Here is a 7712-nt window from a genome sequence, read left to right as displayed (position 1 = left end):
CAGACACACACACATATATATGGACATACAAAGACCACACCGCGCACACACGCAGCAAACACATGCGCACAAGCACGTAAATACATAAGCACCGACTCACACACAAGCACACACACATGCATATACTGTAGACATAAAATACACATGCACACACAAGCATAAACACACACACACACACACACTCAGATTAAATACACAAACACGCACACACACAAGCACAGAGATATGTATGCACACATGCAGTGGCGTCACTAGGGTTGGTGACGCCCGGTGCGGTCAATGGGCGGGGGGGGGGGGTTTGGAGGTGCTGACGGGTGTGGGCGCAAGGAATTGTGTGTAATTGTGTCTGATGGTGTAACCCGTTGCGGACCGCACCCCCCGCATCCCACTAGTGACGCCTCTGCACACATGCACAGACGTACACGCACACCCTTGAATGGCCACTGTGCTAAACAACAGGCAGAGACTGCTGGGTTAAAAATATAGACCTCAGTTTATTGCACAATCGTTCAAGGAGACTGAACATTTGAGGGTCTGTCTGAAACGGTGGAATGGAAGCTGGATATAGAAATGCAAACAAACACGCTGACAGGCACACTGTGCATTCACAACAGAGGAACAGCCTGCCAACATGCACAACATAAATGGACACAGAGAGAAGGTACATACATACACATACATGACAAACTGTCAGGTGCCCGTGTGTACGACACAGAGTTATGGAAAAGTATTAACTGGCCTATATAACCCTGTAGAGACTGTCCATAGTTTGGTTGAGCAGTGAGGTGGTCTCCTTTGTCCCAGCTGGTATCTGTGTGTGGGGCACCATACCCCACTGGACTGTGCCGCCAATCAAACGCAGTCACAGCTGTGGGCGGGAGCACAGGAGCACGTGGTCGCAGGCGTCAGTACACACAGACAGCCACCAGGTGGGGCTAAAGACACCTCACGGGGCGCAAGGAAAGACCAGTTTCCAGAAACGGCCCTTAAGACACAGACGTGCAGAGAATGGAAAAACAGAGAGAGAGAGAGCGAAGGAACTGAGATAAAAGAGAGACAGAGGAATACAGAAAGAGACGGACAGACCCTCAGGAAAAGCCCATTTGGCACAAATGGGAACAGTAACCTCGCTGTCTGCATGTTAAACACCATTAGCGCTCATTATGCTCAGAGTAACATTAGTACTCATTATCCTCAGAGTAACATCATTAGTACTCATTATGCTCAGAGTAACATCATTAGTACTCATTATGCTCAGAGTAACATCATTAGTACTCATTATGCTCAGAGTAACATAATTAGCGCTCATTATCCTCAGAGTAAAATCATTTGTAGTCATTATCCTCAGAGTAACATCATTAGTACTCATTATCCTCAGAGTAACATCATTAGTACTCATTATCCTCAGAGTAACATCATTAGTACTCATTATCCTTAAAGTAACAGCAGTAACAATAAGTCATACGCTTTTAAAATAATCATAAACAGGCTATCCGGCACCTGCGTTCTAAAAAAAACTTTTTTTCTTTTCTTCTCATTTTGTTAGTAATGTTTTTATACATCATTTCAATTATTGATATCATTGATAGCAGAATTTATAGAAATGGAAAATGGCCGTCAGACCGGCAGCAGTTCTGAAAACGGAGAAGGTTTTGTTGCTGGTGCGCCTCGTCTGTCCGTGCGCACGTTTCCGATTCGCTGGCCTGGGTCTCTACAGGGACGTGCACGTGGACGGTCAAACGGATTTCCACAGGGTTGACCCCACCCCCCCACCACCACCCCCCCCCCCCCCCCACCTCCTCGAAAGCAGTTTTTTCAGAAATAAAACCCACAGCCTTTACCACAGAGCGACTATTTTGGCAACCTGAGAAGCGACACCCACCCCCCCCCCCACCCCCCCAATCCTCCACAGTTCAGGCCGAACTCCCTTTTTTTTTATCCTCGTAAAATAAACCACGCCGGTAGATAAATCCCGGTCTACATCTGATTATGCATAGATATTAAGTTGTAACGAGAGATAGATATTCACAAGCCCCTTCGCTGCTCAGGCCAAACACACACTACTTAGCCCCGGCTACTCGGCCCAATCCAAACAAACAAAAAAAAAAATTAAGGAAACGAAAAACTTTTATTCGGGCTCCGTGTGTGAGAATCGTTCCGCGTCTCGTCGGACGAAGTGGGCGGACGTTTCTCGCCAGGACCCGTTCGCGTACGCCGCGTACGGGCAAACGTTAGCAAGCAGGCGTGTCGGACGCTCCTAATGAACGCAATGACCGGCGACGCGCGGCTCCGTAGCCTGCGTTAGCGTCCGCTTCGGCGCCGCGCGTCAGGGCCTCCCAAACCCCGTCGGCCGTCCGTTCGGGAACGCCTCCCTCGCGTCGGACGTTCGTAAACGTTTTCGTTTTTTTAAAATCTGAAGTCTAAAGTCTGAGGACCTACAGAAGGGATACAATTCGTGTTCGGTTATTACGTTCGGCTACTTGAGAGGCGCTGAGTAACTGTTCAGAAATAGTTGAAAGGAAATCGAAAATAACCCTTTTAAAAGAGGTCAGGTCCTCCAGGAGGACTCAGAGAAACGCCATGCAGCTCTAGTACTACGCGCTCTGAAGTCTGGGAAGCCCTGACACAGACGAGGGAACGACTTCCCTTCACCGGTCCTGTAGTGCACTACCGCGTCACCCTGGAAGAGGGCGCTGTCTAAATAATTCAGTATTTTAAAATTCCGCTACCACAGTTTCTCTAAGGAAAATAACACATTCATAAATATGAAGTCATAGGAGAACAATCCAATGCAAGTGGTTCAGTAAAAAAAAATCAGTATACATAATTTGCATGTATATATACAGTTACATATATACACATCTATACATTATTTATATGGACTTAAAATAGTTGTAATTATTGTTAGTCACTTTGATCCAAAGCCCTTTTAAAAAAATAAACAGTACAATTTATTAGATACAGTTGTATTGCCTCCGCCCACTGTCCTGTTCTCCTGCTGTAACGGTCTCTCTGTGTGTGTGCAGCCTGTTCGGTGTACGGTGGTGAGGTTCTGATATGTCTGCCTCGCTCTCTGTGTCCAATGAGCCGGGGGCAGGCCCTGTGTGAGGGTGGAAGAGTTCTCCAATTGAGACGACGGGGGGTTAATGCGGCTTTTCGATCGGTCTGCGGGAAGACGCAGGCCGGAGCAGCGCCGACGCGACGCTAACGCGACGCAGCGCACTGCCGCACGCGCCCAAGTACGGCACACCTCCTAAAACAGGGCGACCGCCATTTTAACAAATACGGAGGCCGTTTGTCGACATGAGCCAATCAGAGGAGCCGTCAGGAGTTTCCAGGTACGGATCCTGTCCGGCTGAGAAACGGGGAGGACTGCGCGGCGGCGGTTTGTATTTAGCGGCCGCTAACGGGAGAACCGTTGTGCTACGCGGCGCGGCCGGCGCCTCGCGCCGTTAATTTGGCAGTTGGGCGTGAGCGGGCGCGAGGGTGGCTGTGCTACACCCGTGTGTCAGTCAGGAGACCAGCACCGTGGGGCGACTCCAACTACCCCCCCCCAACTACCCCACCCCCCCCATCTGAACACGTACACCGCCCGAACGCTGGTATTTCAACAACAAAAACCCGGACCTTCACATTACAACCCTTCTGAGAAACGAAGAACATGAAATAAATAAAAGCACATTTTAAAAAAAACAAACAAACAAACAAACAAACAAACAAAAAAAGACACTGTTTTCAGAGCATGAGCTAAATTGCCAGTGCAAAGTTCACCCACCCACGGCACGGGGGCCTTTTAAAACAGAGGAAGACGCCGTTTCGACGGCTGGACGGTTAGCTTTTTTTTTTTCTTTCTTTTTTTCCTACGTCTGCTTTCGGTAAACCCGTTTCTTTTTTTTTTCCCCTCTCCGAACGCTGACGGAAACGCCCGGATTCTCGGAGGAGGAGAGCGGCTGAGGTGACGGAGATCGGGCGATCGGATCGAGCGTTCGGAGGTTCCAGCGGCGCGGTCGAGTCAAGCTTCCGCTTCCGGCGTTCCGTTTTAAAAAGGGAGGGAACGGGGGCTTTTTGTGCTCGGACAACGTGCTGCCGGTTAGAGCTCCGATTTAAAGACGCTTTACGGAACGACAGAGAACGTTCCGTACGGCCCTCTATGGCACCGGCTCGCGCATGGTCTGCAGTGCGCTGCATCGCTGTACCGCGTAACGGTGCAGTCAAGCCACAGCTTCAAGAGATCGTCCGACAGCGTAACCTCAAACTCTCCAACATTGCACTGTAACATCTGTGACGTCCCCTTTCATTTCTACCAGTGCGATGGCATAACCGAAAACTGCTGCATTTCAGGTAAACACAATAGAAATACCATGCAATCTGATAGTAAAGACAAAAAACTGAACTGAGTTATCGCAACACTGTGACTTCAGAAGCTATTGACATCTAGTTTTGCACCAAGTCGTTATTTAAATTTAAACTAGCACTGAATCATTAACAGCTTGGAGGCAATACTAGTCTTTACCAATTCCACTGCTCTGCTCATCCTGTGTGATGTTAAAAGGAGGAAGGCAGCTGCTTCTGAACCTTTCCTTTCATCCTACTAAGTCCAATGCTAACAGTGTGAGTGTCTAACCTGAATGAACCACAGGTCAACACACCCACCCTATTGGGCACCTCACTCTCCAGGTGACCATGTTTTATGGAAGGTTTCCACCGACTCGCCTCATGCTAAATGTCATTTTGAGCCAAAATGGCGGTCGGGATTACACCCGATAGGTGTCTTTCCTACTGTTCATCAGGTTCTGACCCTGGAACACCTCCATAGTTTGACTTACAGCTCATTACAGAGGAAGTCAGCAGAGTCACTGTGCTTGTTAACCCTAGTTTGAGAGAGTCCACTGCTAAATCGACGTGCTGAACGATGCTGACTGACTTCATGCAGAATCTGGACAACAGAAATACGTATAAACTATCAATGTATGTATAAGTAGGGCCACCATTTTGTCTCCCCTTGCCTTTTAGCTGCGACCGCAGCTCTATAGCTCTGTCTGTCGGTCGGTCGGTTAGTTGGTGGTTGGTCCACAAAAAGTGTCCCACTCCGTAGCCATCACAGTTTTCGCCCCAGGAGGCCGAAATTTGGCATGGACGTTGGTCACTTTCAAGGCCGATTGACCGAGAGGGGGCGTGGCGATGGGCGTGGCCTAACACAAAAAGGCGCATAACTCCCAAATGGATTCACAGATTGGCACAAGATTTTGTGGAAAGGTTGGTCATGAGCCAAAGAAGAGGTCACGTGTTTGTGTGAGGGTGTGTGCGTGGACGCACGCACACACGGATGCGTGCGGTCGCAGCTATTGCGGATTCGCGCTTGTTCGCACTGAACTGCAGTCTTCTGCCAGCTAGAGGTCACAATAACCTGTCAAGCCCCTTCTCAAACAATTACACCTGCTGATTGAACGATACTCAATCCTGGTCCTGGAGAGACACAGAGTCCGCTGGTCTTTGTTTTTCCTCAAGATCAGCAACCAATTCAGCCCCGAGAAACTAGGTGGCCTGAGTTAACTGTGTAACCAACCGCTTCAACTGATCGATTGCTGTGCTACTCAAGCTCTGAGTAACAATGAAAGCCGGCAGACCCTGCGGCTCTCCATGACCAGGAGCGAGGACCACTGTCTTTTAAAGACCTACTTTTCATAGCATTTAGACTCCCATCCATGTTCCCTTCCCTTCCTGACTCTCCCCATACTAGATCAACTAATCGTTTTTATAAATGCTTCAATTAGAAACTCAGTTGTATGACTAGTCACTAGACTGTGCGGTTGAAGTGCCTATGGGGACCCCTGGAGGACAACCATTGAAATACAAGTTTAAACCTGCAGGCCGCGTGGTGGAGACAAACTGGTGGCCCTATATACAAGCAGAACTGTAGCTACAACGAGGAGCAAGCCCTGTAAAAATGCCCCTTCTTTCTGACTAGCCTCGACTTCGAGCCAATCTACAACCTACGTGAGCAAGTAGCACAACTTATGCTGGCCTGGGTACTGTTGCTGCGGAAACAAATCAGAGCCAATCATTAAACTGGTAAGAACATAATCTTTCCTTGACAAGAGCAAAGATATGGAAATCAATGTAAAACTACAACACCAGCGCCCTCTAGCTGCAATTACTGTGAGACATGATTCGTCATACTGGAAACAACACTGCCCAAACATTTTAGTATTTATCCAATAAATGTCAAATATTGTGCTTCAAAAAGCACAATGTAATAGCTTTGCATGGGATGGCAAACATTTAGCTGAACTACACTGCAAACTAGTTAAAAACAATCAGACGCATGCGCACACACACACACTCACACACACACACTGCATGCCTTGATCTGCGTTATCTTGCCGTTCACAGCAGTTGGCCAGTAATGACTAAAATTGGAAAGCAGCAGTTCGTTGGCCAAGCACTCAAACCCGAGTTCCCATATACACCCCATGGACAATCGACAAGCATCGCGAGCCATTCGTATGTGCTAACTCAAGTAGTTCCAGTTAATGTAATTATGTATCTGTGTGTGCATCACCTACTGTTTCACCACAAAGAATGCGTTTCCTCTACAGTGAAAGAGGGTGTATATGTGGGTGTGCGTGCGTGTGTGCGCGTGCTTGTGTGCGTGTGTGTGTGTGTGTGCCTGACTGAGACTGATGGATGTATGCCTCTATGCTAGCAGATATGCTGCACACACTGTGGTAGTTTGCCATTGAGTACAGTTCCAGTGCATATGTACCTGGTTGAGATCAGTGGTTGTGCGGAAAAAAAAAAAAAAAAAATTACAGTAGATTACAGTCAATTTACATCACTGCCATGTTTGACATTCCCACTGTGGAGTGTGAGGACCGCCTGATTTCTGAGGACCACACTGACAAACAGTGTATTTCTGAGGACCACACTGACAAACAGTGTATTTGTGTGGACCACACTGACAAACAGTGTATTTGTGTGGACCACACTGATAAACAGTGTATTTGTGTGGACCACACTGACAAACAGTGTATTTGTGTGGACCACACTGACAAACAGTGTATTTGTGTGGACCACACAGACGACCTGTGCATTTGTGAGGACCACACTGACAAACAGTGTATTTGTGTGGACCACACAGACAAACCGTGTATTTGTGAGGACCACACTGACCAGCCATGTTTCTGTGGCTTATCCGGCTGTCGTTCCTCACGTTAGCAGCTTGGGTAACTCGCCCGTGTCATTGTAACTGAGGTCGTCAATGCTGGTGTAATTACAACAATAACACTCAACTCCGTGTGCGTGTTTCTGCATGGAGGTCTGAGCCAGTTTCGCACTCGTCAACCAAACAGCCGCCAGATCTCAGTGTCCGTCAGCGATCGAGTGTGTGTGGCTGTCGGGTACTGGGTGAGGGTAAGGGTGCGGACGCAAGATATGTGCGGCACTATGTTTGCATGCGTGCTTTCATTGGTCAAAATCTGTATATATGTGTGTGTGTGTGTGTGTGTGTATGCGCATGTGTATGTATACGTGTGTGTGTGTGTGTGTCACTGCCTGCATCGACACCTGTACATATGTAAAGCACTTAATCTCCATGCTCTCGTCTCTTCATAAAAAGCACACGCATATCGACCCTTCCAAGCATTCTCCTTTGCATACAGTCTGATGTAACCCCAACGCCCCGCCCCCTAACCACACCCACTCCCACCACA

General features: G+C 48.2%; 1 protein-coding gene and 1 long non-coding RNA gene across 3 annotated transcripts in view; both read right to left on the bottom strand.

Moving 5' to 3' along the window:
• atp2a1 (ATPase sarcoplasmic/endoplasmic reticulum Ca2+ transporting 1) overlaps positions 1–7712 on the bottom strand; it is a 150690-nt gene that overhangs the window by 114797 nt on the left and 28181 nt on the right. The window lies entirely within an intron of this gene.
• Positions 2699–7688, bottom strand: LOC135243554 (uncharacterized). Of its 2 annotated transcripts, none has more exons than XR_010326674.1 (2): positions 7078–7688; positions 2699–6879 (listed from the first exon to the last, which is right to left on the bottom strand). It is a non-coding gene; the product is annotated as an uncharacterized LOC135243554 (long non-coding RNA). The 2 variants fall into 2 exon arrangements; XR_010326673.1 differs by having other exon boundaries at positions 7138–7688.

The sequence above is a fragment of the Anguilla rostrata genome, chromosome 17 (genome assembly GCF_018555375.3).
Source record: "Anguilla rostrata isolate EN2019 chromosome 17, ASM1855537v3, whole genome shotgun sequence".
NCBI lineage: Eukaryota > Metazoa > Chordata > Actinopteri > Anguilliformes > Anguillidae > Anguilla > Anguilla rostrata.
The sequence above is the reverse complement of the archived record's forward strand: the minus strand, read 5'-3'. Positions and strand labels throughout refer to the sequence as shown.